Source organism: Aptenodytes patagonicus, chromosome 1, assembly GCF_965638725.1.
Source record: "Aptenodytes patagonicus chromosome 1, bAptPat1.pri.cur, whole genome shotgun sequence".
Taxonomy (NCBI): domain Eukaryota; kingdom Metazoa; phylum Chordata; class Aves; order Sphenisciformes; family Spheniscidae; genus Aptenodytes; species Aptenodytes patagonicus.
Genome location: NC_134949.1, coordinates 184,272,151 through 184,291,013, shown reverse-complemented (window position 1 = coordinate 184,291,013; position 18,863 = coordinate 184,272,151).

Sequence of the window (18,863 nt, the reverse complement as noted above, 5' to 3'; positions counted from 1 at the left end):
AAATTCCCCTTAACATCAAAAAGCTCCACCTTTTACTCCATTATCTCATCATGGATTGCTGACTGGTTTATTTAAAACAAACTCTTTTATAACTTCCACTTTCTCTCTAAAATTATTCCAGTGACAATAAAGCTGGTTTTCTTATGGGAGCCTGGCTTTGCAGAACTTTTCATCAACTGCTTACACCTCCAAGTAAAATGCAGAATTGAAAGGAATTAATAAAATTTAATAATTTAATAAATCTTTTCCTAGGCCACATTCCTAAGATCCAGAATCTATTCTTCATTCTTAATTTGGTGACGTTTCTTTTTTCTCGTCACGTGTATTACTGACCCACATGTCACTGTTATTGATGCCACTGTTGCTTCCTCTGTCAGATGTGCATAGAATTACTAAACTGTATTAAATATCCAGAATAGGTCTGTCATATTTCTCTGGGAGTTTTCTTCTAATTATAAATATATGTATTAAATGCAAAGAAGTAATAAGAATGGCAAATAGATTAGAATCCTGCTGTCCCTTGGCTATGTAGTCAAGGGGGATTAAACAAGAGAATTTCCTACATTCATGGTTGTTAGGTTTTTTCCCTTCTCGTCAGCTTGTAAGTCAGCTTTTCATTCTACAACAGTTACGCTAAGCAAAAATTAATAGCACAAGCACAATGAACAAAATCCCAGGAGGTCTATGATTTGTGTCTATGCATAGGTCATGGTACATGCTAATGTGAATAAAATGTGCAATATTATTATAAAAACATTAGGTTTCAGCTTTCTTCTGTTTTACACTACAGTAACTCTCTTTTTCCCTTTAATAAGTATTTCCAATGTGGAAGTAGCAAAGAAGCTGTCCTATACTGTGAGCACTGTCCAGCTTCTGTAAGGGTAAGATTTATCTTGTTCACCATTAAAACCTCATACTTTCCTTTTTCATTCTACTTCCTACTCTTGTACAAAACACAGGACCCGCAGAAGAACATCCACCCAATCTGCTATGTAAATAGCATTTCTTTGCAACCTCTCTTTTACATATAATGAACAGATTAGGTTGTGCCAAACAGGAATGACCAGAACTGGTATTATTTTTATTCCCAGGATGTTAAGGGAGTTAGACAGTGATTAAGTTTTTTGTAATTTAAACATAAAAACATCACAGAGGTGTTAATTGTCCATAAATTAACTTTTGCATATCCACAAAATTTAAAATTAATTTTATATTAAAACAAAACAAATCAAACAAAAAAAAATCTGTACATTACAGTAAGAAATAGAAAATTAAAATATTTCAACATAATACATTTCAGTTACTTGAATGGAAAAATAGTATTTTTACATTTCAGTGTTGTGAGAAAAAATATTTATTATTGTTTTTCATAACTATATTGTTCATTGCTTTTAGCTATATTTGACAAAGATTGTTATTGCTTTATATTAGTTTTGTTGTGTTTTTTTTTTCTTTTTTGAATTAAAAAAATGTCATCACTGAACTTTCTGCAGATAATTCAACAACCTGATGTCATTTGGTGACCCAATGAGAAGACATATGTCATAAATCTGAAATACTAATTTCATCAGTACAGTCTACGTTACAACAGCATGAAGTAGTTAAGTGTGCTAGTAAATGAGGAAGGGCTACAGCACCTTTTCATTTCAAAGTAGCACATAGCAGCCTAAGTATAGACAAAATTGCGATCCTCACTAGCCTATTCATGCAATGTTTTAGTGAACATTTTTTTTAAAAATGGTATGAGGAATGGGTAGAGTATTGAACCTTAAGTGCAGCCTTCATACCACCTAAATCCTCTACAAAATTTATATTTGCAATTGGCATAAGTATCTGAAGATGTCTTCTAAACAAGAGGGACATTTTTTGATCCAACATATTTTGGGCATGTGTATGTTTGCATATGATGTTGCATTCTAAAATTACTTGTTTCGCTTCTAAAGCAGTCTCAGATACCTATCTCTGACATTTGAACCTTTGAATCTGCCCAGTAGGTCTACATAGAAGTTCCTGCTTGTCTTTGTGTCCCTAGTCGTAGTTGCATTGTAATGAATTGCAAAAAATCCCTAGCAAGTGTTTCAAAACTGATGTCTAGACGGTGTTCAATCACTGAGATTTTAAAAGACAGAAACAGTCAAACCAGTGGGTGTCTCTACCCCAAAGACATTTCACCTCAGAGAATAGAAATATTTCTTGCTAAAAAGCTTTGCAGGTTTGAGATAATTTGTTGACTTAAAACCTTACAGTTGCTTTAACCTTTTCACTAGCCAATATAATCAGTAGAATTAGACAAAATACATGAATAATTCAAACATTTGTAAATATAAAGTTTCACTTATTCTATTACTGAGGTAAACTGAGGCAAAAAATGGATGGACCCTTCTCACTTATCTCTGGAAACCTACAACGAAACTATCTCTACTTGAAGCAAAAATATGCTTCTTTTAGGTGAAAACATAGACTTTGGAATCAGGAAAGAGAAAGGGGCATCTCTAGAGTTCAAGTCATGTTAGCCAAATGGAGAAGTATAAGAAAGATCAGATTATTTATTCCTTAAAAATGTCTATTTCCATTTATTGACTTAAAGAAAGTCTAAATGACTAGCTTAACTTTAGATCTCCTTAGTGAAGCTATCTAAAGTTTGGTGAGAATCCCACCACAACTGAAAATGTAGTTATCTGCCTCAAAAAATCAACACATTTGCATGAAATTTATCAGATATTTTACTTTGAACTCTGGGAGTAAATATTGTTGAACTAGAAAATATAATTCATTGTGTAAGTAGAGAAAAGCTACATATCCTGCTTTATGTGCAAAACAGAAATCCATTATAGCCCTACGTAATGTCTCTTGTTGTTATGTTCCTTTAAAAACTTTAATGACAGCATACTATCTTACTACCTTGTAAGTTTAATAGTCATAAGTTTCATGATAACAATTATTAACTGCAGATAACAACTAAAAAAGCATTTCTAATATTCAGGGAATATCCAAATACTTAACAGTGACCAACTTGAATGAGCCAAACTGGCATAGCATTATTAGTATTATTTAGCATGTTTAAATTTATGAAATGTAATTTTAAGATGCTTTTTCTGCATACAGAAAGATGGAAATACTTAACTTTTTTCTATGTGTGTGCTTGCAATAAACAGACACAAGTGTGAATAAATGCTGTATACACATTAGCGTAAAAGGTGACAATGAGGATACTGTGAACTTTTAATAAATGTTATTGGCAGTTCATAAAGAGATTTGGTTTTATGAAAATCTAACTTGTAGTCAATATAAAGTTATTCATACTAGCCAGTTTAAAGGGTCAAGAACTTGGTAGTAAGAACTTTAAACTATGCTATTCTACTTTTTCCATAATTGAGAAAATATTTCCTATAAGTTTTCCTTCTTTTCTTGGTTATTTCAGTATAAATTTGGATTACTCAAATCATTTAAGTAGAAAAAGTAGATGTGGAAAGATCCAGCATATCTTCATTATATAAAAAAATCCGTTAAACCCCAAAGCAGTTTCATATCAGCAAGGATGATAGTCTACATCCCATATATTTGATCTATATAAAGTGAACCCATCCAATGGAGTAAGAAAAGGATGTTATTTTAATGAGGAATAACCACTAGAAAGATCGAATAGCAGACTTTTCTAAATGTGTTGTAGAAAAAATAGAATTAAAAGAATTGTAATTTTTAAGGAAAAAATATAATGGCAATATAGTAACCAAATCCTGTTTCTACAGGAATTTCTACATATATCTTAAATTTCTACATATATTTATCAATAGTTTCATGTGTCAGAAAGAGAACTCCTTGAATTTCTCATAGATAACTTCATAAAGTTGTTTTTATATATCAAGAAGAGAAACATTTTTTTTTTCTCAGAAAAATGTTACAAAATAATGCAATGGAGTATAAAAATTTAAAAATTTGAATTGGATCTGTTGCTAAACCATACAAAAGGAAAGATGCCCTTTCTTCACTTTCACTTAAAAACTCATAGAACACTACTGTGCAGTTAATAGCTATCCCTTTTTTTTTTTTCCAGGTAAGTCACCTATTTGATTAATTTTTACTTTCTCTCTGTTACATGTCAATTTCCAGCTTATCTTTTCTCAAGTTCCTTACACAGCATTGCTATCAGCCTTTTGTGAATGGTCAATGCTGGTAAGCACTGAGCTAAAGTAAAGTAATACTTATTTCCTACTGATAATCAGTTTGAATTTGCTTAAATGAAAAGACTTTCCAGGAAAATAATGTTAGCTATAATTAAGAAATGGAGAAGCAAAATGTATTAGAAAGTGACTCATTTAAACAAATAATTATTTTAACTCAGTCTGCTCTTTCTTTCATAGTATTCATTAACTTAACTTCATGACATTATTTATGTTAATAACACAGCAAATACTTAGGGTACAATCGTGATTCCCAATTACACCAGAATAATCTAAACTAACTCTGTAGGCTGAACTTGATTAGTTTCAAAGTAGCGCTGCTTATATGAGATCATAATTTGTGTATTTGTAGAATCACTCACAGATGCACAGGAAAGACTGCAGATTATGGTGAATAAGAGAAATGCCAAGAGACATTGGACAAACTGTACATGACAGATCTGTGCATCCAGAATAAAATTATTACAGTTATGCTATATTTACACTGTTATTTTCAAACAATTGAAAAGACACCATAGTCATAATATCTATCAGCTATTAATTAAATACTATGTTTTCCTGTGTTTCTCTAAAGTACACAAAGATATCAACATCTAAAATCGTTTGTATTTATATCTGTATAACATTTTCTGAAGGGGTCAAACACGCTTTTTTAAAATCTTTTTCTCAAAAAAAAAATTTTGATCAAAATTGCTTTTGCTTTTTTTTTTTTTAAATTGTTTCCTTTTCTTTTAAAGGTATTAGTGATATTTCTAGGTTCCATATTTTTTAAATAGCACATGACCATAGGTAATGAGATATTCCTAGATTAAGCAAAACAAGTATGCATTTTTAAAATCTTTTTGTTCTACCCTCCTTAAGCTAAAGGATCAAACATGCTTATGAAAACTGAGCTCCTAATCTACATATAGGCAGTTTGTTACTGATTTTTAAAGATGCCAAGGAACAGAAACTTTAAGTAGTTTCATGAAAGTTTAAGCTAAACAGTCACAATAGCCTAGGTCACTGAAGGTATTTTATGTGTTTATTTTGTATGTATCTAATTCCTGTTTTTTTTCAGCAGGTGTTTCCGAGAATCTCAACCAATGTGAATATAAAGTCCATTGAGATGCATTTATGAAATTTCTCAATGCTCTTTTTCTATTAGACATTTTAGTATAAAAACTAATATATTGTTAAATTAGATACAAATAAAGGGAGACACAAATACTGAGGAAATTGACTCAGACACAGGAAACTTGACAGAGAACAATAGATTATGCTTTAAAAGTTACAGACTGGAAAGTTCTTCAATAACATGAATAATGATTATTTGAGCAGTACAAAGAAAGATACAAAAGTTGCAATTCTAGTAGGTATTTTAGATGTTAAATCTAAGTATCAAAAGTGAATGGTTTTAGAAAGTAAATCTTTGCGGTAATTCCCACTGTTTTCTTCTTTTCCCTTTTTCTAACTCAGTAATGGTGGGGCTTATTCTTTTCTCAGGACTTCTCTTGGTAATGGATTACCTTCTCTGACTTTAATTCCTTGACAGAAAAATCAGCTCTTACATTTTTGTAGTCAAGTTTCCTTTGGTTCCTCCCCCATGAGTCATTGTCTTTGTTTTTTCTGTTTTTTTGTTCTATATTCCTCTAAAAAACATGAGGAAATGAAAGATTCCTGCATTTTTAAGAGGACTTGTTATTCAGAGTTGCAATTGTTAGCATTTTTGTGCACTAAAGAATGACCTTAACCAATGGTCCTCTCCTGCTGACTTTCAACCACTGTACCTGGATATAAAAATTCCTTGTTTCTTTGCCTGAATAGATTTAATTACACACTTAGATTCACTCAGCCAGTCTCAGTTGAGAATATCCAAGTAAGAGATACTTACTGACATTCTGTCCTTATTAAGCATTGCACATTGTTATTGTGAATTAACCACAGTCATATTTTAAGTGCTTCAGAGGGAAAGTTTGTCTGTCCTGTTGTGAACTTCTTGTTTGTACTTGAACTTCAGATGAATCTCTATTAAGTTGTTGTACTGGGACTTAGAGAATGCCCTAAATAATTATAAAATTTCTTTATTTCTTCTCAAATACATTTTTTTAGTGTTTTTATAAAAGATGGGATCATTTCAGCAAAATAAAATGAAATTATTTTACAAATGTACTAAGCAAAATATACTTTTTTTTTATACAGAATTTATTTCACAATTTAAAACTTCCTTATATTTATATTTCATGCTGAATATTTAAAAAATGCATCAAATTACCACAAAGAAACAAAAAAAATCCACAAAACATTGCAAAATTTTGGAGTAAAATCTACAACACCCTTGTTTCTCATAATGTAGAACAGAGATTTATATAGCAATTTATTTTAAAGCACTAAACAAACATCATTAATTTAACCCAGTCAGGCCTCTAAAAATCAGGATTATGATGTTCCAGTGTTCCAGCTAATTATCCTGTAAAAAAAAACCAAAACATGGAAAGGCATTCAGTGGTAGTGGGTTTTGTGTGTATTTAACAGAATAAAGGACAAGAAAAAAATCTGAAATCAACCAAATGATTGCTTGAGCTGTGAACAACTGTAGTAATATTAATCTTCAAAGTATTGTACACACTTTCTAATTAACTAGCAAGAATTAATTAGTTAAATATTAAAGAAAATTAAACTGATTCTGAAAAATCACTCTTGATGAAACTCCTTTGATTTCTTTAAGCTTAGAGAAGCATAAAATTTGTTCCATCATTACTTTACATTCTGGTGTACTACTCCTTAGCAAGCAAAGCTAACTTTTTACCCGAAGGGACATATTCTTAATGACATAGCAATATTTTTGTTTTACTTTCTACCTCAGGCCGCAAAGTAAGATTAAGTGGGAGATGTATTCTTTGTGTAGTTCTATTTTCCCCTAGCTTCATACCAATAATGCATACAGGGAAAAACAGGAGGAAAAAAAAAATCAGTTTTAAGTAGCAAGAGACATAAAAGGCAGCAAGAAGAGAGTGTATAAGTGCTTAATACACAGGAAAACAGACCTACTTCAAATTGGAAAAGTTACGGGGGTGTTGCATTGCATTCTTAGATTAGGTTTATATGAAAAAGTAAGCTGTGACAAGATACATAACATAATTAAGCTTAGCAAGGAGATAAGAATTCAAGCTGGAGTTCAGGGGGAAAAAAAAAAAGAAAACGCATCAAAATCAGATTAAAGGATGTCTTGGTATGGCATCTGTGTTCTCTTCTTCTAGGCCCAATGAAATAATCCACTGGAGCATGCCAAAGGACTTGGGGGAAGTCACATAGAAACACTCCAGTATGTCTAAGAACTTGAGAGAATAGATGAGGTCACAGAGGACTGGGAAATTGAATATATTTGTCTATGTTGTTTGGCAGGGGGATGGACGTTTATTGTTTTTCTTATGGGCTGTAAGAGTAGATGTGACATATCAAAACTACAGCAGAATGATTGACTCTGTCCCACAAAACATCTCAGAAATAAACTAAAGTCTAGTTGTTATAGCTGTTCAAGGTGGCTGGAAAATGATTCTCCAAGAATAGTTATCAGTGGTTTGGTGTACAATTGTGAAGCATCTTAAACTCAAAAAGGGTCTCTCAAGTTCAGATTTTCATTAATGGCATGATAGAAAGCAGTGTAACTTCTAAAATTTGCAGATGACATCCAACAGAAAGGAGGTGCAGTTTGACAAAAAGGCTCAGACTTCAAAATGGTGTTGACAAATTAGTGCAGGATCTGAAATCAGGAAGATGAAATTCAATTCAGACAAAAGTGAAATGCTGTATTTCTGAAGGAGGACAAATACTAATGGGGAATATCTGGGTAAGCATCAACATAGCAGAGGGAATTTCTAGGAGTAACCATGTATCACACATAAAGTAAGTGCCAACAATGTGACACAGCTGCAAAACAAGCAAATCTCATTTGGGAATGTAATTTTTTTTTCTTTTAGAGACATTCTAGGTCTGGTAAACAGAGAATAAACTTATCTCCCAGTTAGCTGTGAGAAAGATTTATTGCACAGAATCCAGCTCAGTTTAGATAGTGAAAGAGTGAGAAAGAGAGTTTTAGACCTTGAACTTCCTGCTTGATTTTGGTTCAAGTCAAATAAAAACTTAAAGAATAAAACCAAAACAGGATGTAACCATTTACCTATTGGGGGCAAACCAAATACTTTTTAGATATCTTGGCTGTCTAGATATAAATTTCACAGTTAAATGCCAAGTTGTCTGTGAAGAAAGCTTTAAGTGTTAGTCTCAACTGTGGACAACTAGCAACAGGAAGGCTCCTAGAGTTAGTCAGTAAGAAATGTTCAACAACTAAATAGAGCAAGTTGTCTGCACTCCTCTTTGTAACAGTGTTTTAAGAGTGGAACTCGAGATCAAAGGAAAGTATTTACATACACACTTAGATCCAGAGACTCAATATGCTTTCCAGAGACTCAATATGCTTTCTGAAGAGCAGGGCTCATTATTATCTTTTAAAATGTACCAAGCGAAAAGCTGATAGCAAATTTATATTATAGCTACTGTTTAGAACTCTTGGCCAGAATGAGAAAAGTCTTGAAATCTCTTCCATTAAGTATCATGAATAAAATGGCAAGAGGTTTGATTGCTTTCACCGTACAGAGTCTTTCAAAGTTATCACAAACCCAATGAGCTTCTCATCCTGAAGCACCTCCACCAACCTTCATGAGACATCCCAGAACGTACAACATGTTTTATGCTTTCACATTATTTCAAACACTTTGAACTGAAAAAAAGAAGAATGCTCAAAAGATAATGACTATGTCTCAATGTTACATGAGTCTCATAGTCCATGAGAAGATAAGGGCTGAGTGCTGCACAGGGTAGACTTGACCAGCTTTCTCTAGTAAAAGGATGTTGTGTGTAGTTATATTGGGTTTGCATGGCAAAGTTTTGGTAGCGGGGAAGCTACAAGGGTGACTTCTGTGAGAAGATGCTAGAAGCTTCCCCCATGTCTGACAGAGCCAATGCCAGCCAGCTCCAAGATGGACCTGCTGCTGGCCAAGGTCGAGCCAACCAGTGATGGTGGTAGTGCCTCTGTGCTAACATATTTAAGAAGGGGAAAAAAAAAACAAAACCCTGCACAGCAGCAGACAGAGGAGAGGAGTGAGAATATGTGAAAGAAGCAACTCCACAGACACCAAGGTCAGTGAAGAAGAAGGGGGAGGAGGTGCTCCAGGCACTGGAGAAAAGATCCCCCTGAAGCCCATGGTGAAGACCATGGTGAGGCAGATTGTCCTCCTGCTGCCCATGGAGGTCCACGGTGGAGCAGATATCCACCTGCAGCCCATGGAGGACCCCACACCGGAGCAGGTGTGTGCGCCCAAAGAAGGCTGTGACCCTGTGGAAAGCTGACGCTGGAGCAGGCTCCTGGCAGGGCCTGTGACCCTGTGGAGAGAGACGAGCCCATGCTGGAGCAGGTTTGCTGGCAGGATTTGTGACCCTGTGGGGGACCCACGCTGGAGCAGTCTGTTCCTGAAGGAATGCACCCTGTGGAAAGAACAAGTGGAAACGACCCACGCTAGAGCAGTTAATGAAGAACTGCAGCCTGTGGGAAGGAACCATATTGGAGAAGTTCATGGAGGACTGTCACCTGTGGGAGGCGGACAGGGGAAGAATGTGAGGAGGAAGGAGCGGCAGAGACAACATGTGATGAACTGACCACAAGCCCCATTCCCCCTTCCCCCGTGCTGCTCAGGGGGAGGAGGTAGAGAAATCAGGAGTAAAGTTGAGTCCAAGAAGAAGGGAGGGGTGAGGGGAAGGTGTTTTAAGATTTGGGTTTATTTCTCATTACCTTACTCTGATTTGATTGGCAATAAATTAAACTAGCGTCTCCGAGTCGAGTCTGTTTTGCCCATGATGGTAATTGCTGAGTGATCTCTCCCTGTCCTTATCCTGACCCACAAGCCTTTTGTTATATTTTTCTCTCCCTTGTCCAGCTGAGAAGGGGGAGTGATAGAGTGGCTTTGGTGGGCACCTGGCATCCAGCCAAAGTCAACCCACCACAGTAGTGTTGTACCAAGAGGTGCACAATTACCTCTTGGTGATATGATTACATAAGCTAGACAATGTGATTCCATTTATTGACTATTTTGGAACCATTTTTAAAGCACCTGATTGATTTCTAACACTGTATATACAAGGAAGGTATATAATACATGATTTAGTAGTCCATTCTTAAATGACTGACTTAGAAGTTCCTTTTTTGTGCCTAAGTGTATTGATTTTGGCTGGGATAGAGTCAAATTTCTTCATAGTATCTTGTATGGTGCTATGTTTTGGATTTGTGCATACATGTCATATGGAGAGCATATCTGCTGATAAGGTCTTATTCTGTATGAGCACTGGTACTTTCTTTATGGAAAAAGTAAAATCATATTTCATAGAATCATAGAATCATAGAAGAGTTTGGGTTGGAAGGGACCTTTAAAGGTCTCCTCATGAGGTTCACACAGGCCCGCTTCTCGGGTTTGTCCAGGTCCCTCTGGATAGCATCCCATCCCTCAGGTGTGTCAACCTTACCACTCAGCTTGGTGTCATCTGCAAACTTGCTGAGGGTGCACTCGATCCCACTGTCTATGTTATTGATGACGTTATTAAACAGTACTGGTCCCAATACGGACCCCTGAGGGACAGCACTTGTCACCAATCTCCATCTGGACATTGAGCTGTTGACCATGGCTCAATGTCCAGATGAAATATTTGCATTAAGAAAATCATGCATACCAAAAAACTTGATTCAGAATTATTAACCGATCTGTTAAACTAATCATCTTGTTACATAAATCTCCTGCGGACCAATTTATACCAAGGGTATAGAATATATAGAATCATATAATCATAGAATGGTTTAGGTTGGAAGGGACCTTAAATATCATCTAGTTCCAACCCCCTGCCATGTGCAGGAACACCTTCCACTAGACCAGGTTGCTCAAAGCCCCATCCAACCTGGCTTTGAGCACTTCCAGGGATGGGGCATCCACAACTTCTCTGGGCGACCTGTTCCAATGCCTCACCACCCTCACTGTAAAAAATGTCTTCTTTATATCTAATCTAAATCTACCATCTTACAGTTTAAAGCCATTACCAGATTTAATTCTATCAGGGCTTCAGCTTTCCTAACCTGATCCCTGGCTGCTCGGACAATTTCTCTGTATTCCTCCCAGGCTACCTGTCCTTGCTTCCACCCTCTGTAGGCTTCCTTTTTGTGCTTGAGTTTGTCCAGGAGCTCCTTGTTCATCCAGGCAGGCCTCCTGGCATTTTTGCCTGACTTCCTCTTTGTTGGGATGCATCGCTCCTGAGCTTGAAGGAGGTGAACCTTGAATATTACCCAGCTTTCTTGGGCCCCTCTTCCCTCCAGGGCTTTGTCCCATGGCACTCTACCAAGCAGATCCCTGAAGAGGCCAAAGTCTGCTCTCCTGAAGTCCAGGGCAGTGAGCTTGCTGTGTGCTCTCCACGGTTCCCTAAGGATCTTGAACTATGTCATTTCGTGGTCACTGCAGCCAAAGCTGCCCTTGAGCTTCACATTCCCCACCAGCCCCTCCTTGTTGGTGTGAACAGGATCCAGCATAGAACCTCTCCTTGTTGGCTTCTCTACCACTTGGAGAAGGAAGTTATCATCGATGCATTCCAGGAACCTCTCGGATTGTTTATGCCTTGCCGTGTTGTCCTTTAAACAGATGTCGGGGTGGTTGAAGTCCCCCATGAGGACCAGAGCTTGTGAACTTGAGGCTCCTCCTATCTGTCTATAGAGGGCCTCATCTGCTCAGTCTTCCTGGTCAGGTGGCCTGTAGCAGACCCCCACTCTAATGTCACCTCTCCCTGTCCTCCCTTTAATCCTGACCCATAAGCTCTCAGTCAGCTTCTCATCCATCCCCAGGCGGATCTCCATGCACTCCAGCTGGTCATTGACATAGAGGGCAACACCCCCTCCTCGTCTCCCCTGCCTGTCCTTCCTAAAGGGCCTGTATCTTTCCATCCCAACACTCCAGTCACAGGAGCCATCCCACCACGTCTCCATGATGTCAATAAGGTCGTAGCCCTTTGTTTATTCCCCATGCTACATGCGTTTGCATAGAGGCATTTAAGTTGGGCCCCCAATGAAGCTGACTTACTGGTTGGAGTGGCTGGAGTTCCTTTGTGCTGCTCTTCAGGCACTCTCCTGCTGACCTGTGTTCCTTCTCCAGGCCCTGGTCATCTACTGCTGGCACTGGCATCAAACTGGTAGGAGTGGAATTGAGGTGGGATAGGTAGGTGGATTGAGGTTCCCCTCCACCGGCATCTCTAGTTTAAAGCCCTCTTCACCAGCTTGGTAAGCCTATGACCAAAGATGCTCTTCCCCTTCTCTGACAGATGGACCCCGTCAGCCCCCAGTAGGCCACGTTTCTCAAAGCGAGTCCCATGGTCTAAGTAGCCGAACCCCTGGCTGTGGCACCAGTCCTGTAACCATTTGTTGATTTGCCAGATTCAACTGGCCCTTTCAAACCCCTTCCCTTTGACCAGCAGGATTGATGAAAAAACTACCTGCGCTCCCGAGTCCCTTACCGCCACTCCCAGGGCTCTGTAGTCCTTCTTGATAGTCCTCAGACTGCTCCTGGCTGTGTCACTGGTGCCCACGTGAAACAGCAGCTGCGGATAATAGTCAGTGGACTGTATGAGGCTTGGTAGCCTCTCGGTGACATCCCTGATACGAGGCCCCGGTAAACAGCACACCTCTCTAGAGGGTGCGTCAGGTTGGCAAACGGGTGCCTCCATACCTCTCAGAAGAGAGTTGCCTACTACTATCACCCATCACCTTTTCTTAGTAGCGCTGGTTGTTATACGGGGGGCAGATCGGGCTGCATTACTCAGCTCCAGCATCTCTCCTGGTGTGACAGGACTTTCCTCTTCGGCCTGCAGAGCGGTGAAGCGGTTCTGCAAGGGCACCTCAGGCTTCGGGTGAAGTCTCTTCCTCCTGCTGGTCCTTGCCTTTGCAACTGTCCATTCTTCTGCATTATTGGCCCCCCTGTTCCCTTCTGTGGTGCTGGTAAGGGAGTTTTTGGCTGTTTGGTCATGGGCTGCGGGTCCGCTGCAGACTGCACTTCAAACCAGCTATCTAACTCCTTCTCAGTATCCCTGATGTTATGCAGTCTTCTCACTGCCTCCTGCAGCTCAGCCACCTGCTGCAGGAGGTCCTCCACCTGGGTACACCTTTTGCAGGCAGGTCTGCTGCCTGTCCCTGCCCCAGGAGAAAGGTCTAGGCACTTCCTGCAGTCTGAGGTCTGCACTGCAGCCTTTCCCTTCAGCAGCTCTGTCTGGGTGGAGGCATTGGCCACCGCTGGGGTAAATGATGCAGACCCCCCAGCCGGAGCTGCTGCCTTTGCTCTCACACGAGTGCCCACCCTTCTGCTTTGAGGGTGAGGTAGGATGAGTGCCCTTGACCTGTGCAGATGGTCACAGAACGGTGCCCAGTTGCTGGGTTATGTGTTCTTCAAGTCTCTCACTCGGCCAGTGGAATGCCCCACCTTCAAAGAGGCACCCTCCCTGCATGCTTTTCCTGCATGCTCTTCTGCATAAACTGCCATGCCACGCCCTGGCTGATGTGCCACGCCCCGTTTGCCTGTCCTGGTCGCAGCGCTCCTGGTCCACACATTACACCTGAAGACATATCATATCTGCTAAATGTGTAAATATATACAGTAATAAGGTTACATTACCTCAAAGTTAGTAATTTAAGAAGTCCACATTCTTAAACTTGTTTTACGTAGAAGTCTGGGTATCACTTTGCTGTTTATGGTGGAAAATGCAATTACTTGTTCTATAAAATGAAAGCAGGACCAGCAACGTTAACATGTTTTTGAGCTACAAGTCATACGTTTCTTTCATTTTCTAGTTGAATTGAAAATGCATAGTCAAAACAGCCACTGGCATTCAAGGTCTTGTTCAAAACAGCCAGTACTGCACAGTTTGTTATCTATTTGCGCAGAATTCACATTTGATCTTGGCTAAGAACTAACGGACAGATTATACACTGTTAATTTGTATAAGGCATTAAAGATCCATCAGAAAAGTTAGGCTTTGGCACTTCCTGGATCTTAACTGGAGGGAATCAAAATAGAGTAGATGATTGTCATATTTGTTTAATTTGTTTTAATTAATTTCATATCTGCTATGTTCATATGCCTTTTGGAAAGACAGATCAAATAATTCGGCCAGCTCCAACTGTGACGTGCTGCAGAAAACTGACTGACAACTAAAAGAGCATACTGCAAACTTCTGTTTTTCTCCTTTTGCAATATAACTGTATGTAAGACAAAATTCCACCAAATGAAAGGTGTAACGTTTAGAAGTGTCGAGCCACCTAATTAAGCAAAAGAATATATTGTGTCAAAAGGTGAGATTCAGCTCATCTTCAGATATCTGCAATGTAGACAGCTACAGCAGTCTACATTGCTGTTTAGACCCTCTCTGTACTCAAGAAATAGACTTTTTCAGGGACAAATTCATGTCAGTTCAGAATGAGATGAATCATGCTTTGGACCCAATTGACAATATTAACTAAATCTTACTAGGAACCTTGAATTATTCTGTCAAATGTGAACATCTGATGTTGGTTAGATGAATCACACCCACAATATTATTGAAGTCATGATTTCTCTTCTGGGTGTATCAGGCAATCACAGGTGATGATAAACCACCAAAGAAACATAAGGAAAACCACCAGAGGGAAACATAAGCTTAGGATTACATCAAATGATCTATTTTGGTAAGGCTTAAGAAATATTAGTGCCAGTATACAGAGAAAGGTGAGATTTAATTTGAAATTCTGTGCATCCACAGCCAAGAAATATGTGGAGGATGTGAAGGGAAGGACAGCAAAAGTGATCAAGGACATGGAGATTTAAATTGACTAAGAGAGTTTGGTTTATAATTTGTTCATCTGTAATATTAAATTAGAAATTAAAGAAATGTTTCTAGTCTCTGAAATGTTAAAGATTTCTCACCCTAGTAGGATCATGGCTGGCAAAAATAATTCTAAACTGAGACTGACCACTTGATGAGAAAAAGATTATCTGATGTGTTTGCTGCTGTTGATTTTTTTTTAATAACAGCAATAATAATTTCCAAATACATGTGTTTTTACATAATTTAAAATTTAATATTTAACATAAATTCTAGTGGCACTATTTTTATTCTGAAAATGAGTAACTGTGCCTAGACAAACTTTGTATTGTCTTTGGTGGAATTGTTGTTTACTATCTACTGTTTCTATTTTACCACAGTTTTTTGTTTTGTTTTGTTTTTTTTTAAAGTATCAGTATTCATATTACAAAAAAAGTTTGCTTTAGTATGAATATTAATGTTTACTGATTCTTGCTTACCATTCAATTGTTTAAAAATTGATATATTAATTATAAAATTTTAACAACACTGTATAGTTTTCTTTATTTGGAAGTAAACTTGTTCCAAAATATGTACAAGCATATCTATCATTTTTCTTGCCTTTGTCATTCTAAACCTATTAAGAAGCTAAGTAACAAACAATAAGCTGTAGATGTCTTTTATAGGTAAGTCTTATCAGTCTTTAGAAAATACCTTATAAACTTGTTCACTTATATGTGCCTTTTATTTATTACCTGAAATTACTTCCTCTTCTCCAACTCCATCTTAATACCTTTTTCATTTGTTTTCTCCTCTCTTGATTGATCATGGCTAATAAGTTTTTCTAACAATCTTTTCTTCTCTAATCTAACTCTTCCTTAAATTCATGCATTATTTGGATAGTTAATCTTTCTTCAAACCTTTTCCTTACAACTTCAGGTCTTCTCTGTCTCCTGTCTCTTCTGCCACTGTGATTGATTATGTTTTATCAGGGGAGTCTTCTTTTTCCCTCTGTTCCTTTGTGTTTCTAAGAAAGTCCATCTTTCAAAAACTTCTCATACTCTTGAGGGGCCATTATCAGTTTAATATCTACTTTGATTTTTCGAAGATTCAGATATGGCTCTAAATCTCAATATGATCTTGATTTCTTCAATGATTTCACATCTCAGCCTGCCTCTGACCTGACATTTCTGTGTCTATTACTTATAACTGAATATGACCCAAAATGTTTCCTCAGAGCAGAATAAATTAATGACAGTCAATGAACTTTGGAACAATATAGAAAGAAAATAAAGCATAGATCAAGATAAAAATAAGTCCAAAAATCAGTTAAAATACCCATGTTTATCACATTAGTATACATAATGTTATTACAATACTTACAATAAGAAGTACTGCAAATATTGTTGTGAATGATTTAATGTTCACTTCTGAATGATTTAACATTTACTTTTCACACTGGCTAAATAACCTTCAAGGTATTGGACAGAAACATATGTTTAATTAATCGTAGAATCATAGAATTCCTCATCCCTGAAAGTGTTCAAGGTTAGGTTGAATGGGGCTTTGAGCAACCTGATATAATGAAAGATGTCCCTGCTCATGGCAGAGAGGGTGGACTAGACGATCTTTAAATGTCCCTCCCAGCCCAAACCATTCTATGATTCTATGATTCTAAAATATTAAATAGTTTTGGTCCCAGTAGAGACCCCTGAGGGGTCAACCCAGTTTGAAAATAATTGTAGCCAATGTAGTCACAATACAAAATGGTATTTCCACGTAAGAGCTGATTTTTCTTTAGAAGAATGGGATTGATTTTGATTCTCCATTTGAAGACTCTGGGGTTAACTACTGCTGTGCGAAGGAGAGAATAAACTCATCACTAGTCATTTAACAAAGACCAAGGACCCCTCTACGTGAATATTCCTATTCAGCCTTTACTGGTTTTGGTTCCTGTAATTTATATCACTTTGCCTATGCTACCTTACAAATCTATTGCAGTTTCCTTTAATGGTATTGCTGTATTTAAATAGTTAAATTATCCATCTAATCTTCAGTGTATGATGCAAGTAGTTGAGCTTGGAAGCTGATTAATACATTTCCATATAAATCAGGAAGCCTTTAAAATAACTAGGTATTAAATTTACATTTTGCAAGTACAAGCCTAGTAAAGCATGGATCCAGTGGCTCATTAAGAGTTAAATATATTTGAAAACACCCAAACTCAACATCACAACAATCATATGGTGGGCACTGTAACTGTCAGGTAAGTGGCAGCAAACTTGTAAGAAAACAGACAGAGGAACCCCCATGAATGTAAGAGCTGAGCTATGCAGAAAAAGACTTTCAATAAGCTGACTTTCTGGTAATACTGCATAAGGCTTCTGCAGGACTTTCATATTCATAATGCCCATTTTTCTTATCTGTCAGTGGATTTGGATTATACAGCAGAAGATCTGTTATTCCAGCATTCAGTTTAACAAAATCGTTTTTTACAAAGGAAATGTAGGGCAAATTTTATTTGTTTGTTTGTTTCATTTTAGCTGAATACACTGAAAAGTGTTTAAATTGTCTTAATTTGTTTTTAGAGTTGGCTGTTTCAGTTTATACTGTTAATTTACCACTTCTTTCTGTTGTTTTTTTCCCTCTAGGTTTGTGTTGGTCATTTTTAGACACTAATCTCTAATTAGTAATTATAAAATAATATGATGCAAATAACAATTTTAATTGCTTTGAAACACCAAATACTCATTGCCACAATGAGTACGTATACCATTTCTGCATCGTCAGAAGATAACACAGTTGCTTGTTAGTGCAACTTTTAGCTCCTGGTTTCTATTGTTACTACCAGAAAAAATTGTGGTTTCTACAAACTGGTACTACATACCGTGGAACAAAAAGTCCACCATATTGCAGTGGCTGAATAGATAACACATGTCAACAGTGAGAAGTAGTGACTTACTTTAATAGAAACTTTTGAAGTTGCTCTGAGTCACTTATCAGAGCCCAGCAGCTTATTTCATTAGCATTTTCATATTTTCTTATGTTTATAAAATCAATCTGAGCAAACAGTAAAAAGTTCATGTGTAATTTTTTCTAGTGCCTTTTGTGGGATGTATTTTTAGAGAGAAAACACAGTATTAATACTCTAGTCTGTTGTGCTATAAGTTGACTCACGTGAAAAGTATAACAAAAGCTTAATGTCAGTATGTTTTAACTGTATTGTGGGATGCATATTTGTAATTATATCTTTCAAAATCCATAAGACATTTCAACAAAATGCATTTTGGTGAACTTGGTGCACAACTGGAGGACACTGCCAAACCAGAACAGTGGCAGTATAACAAAATACTTAAGGCTTGGTAAGAATAGTGGAGGCATGTTGATCATTCATCACACAGCTAAAGTTCTCTTTGAAGTAATAGAAGTTTCAAGGATAGAACTTACATTATGCAAAAAAACCAGTGTTTGCAGAGCAGAACATAATGCAAAACAAAACAGCTTTTAAGCAAAATCATCTTCAGGTTTTATTGCTAACAAGGAATGTGCATTTTATTTTGTATAAAAAGTTACAGTTAAGAATGAAATTACACTGAGTTGGGTCAGGTTCACTTTGACAGATTTTGCTTTTAGCCATTATTATTTTTATCATCATTACTATTATTCAGTATAGTATGTAGTCTGTGCACATAGTGCCATTCTTTATGTCAAATATGTTTTTGTACACATGTCAAAAAAACCCCAATCCATTTTCTGTACAAAACAAAAATCAAGCAATCAAAAGAAAGT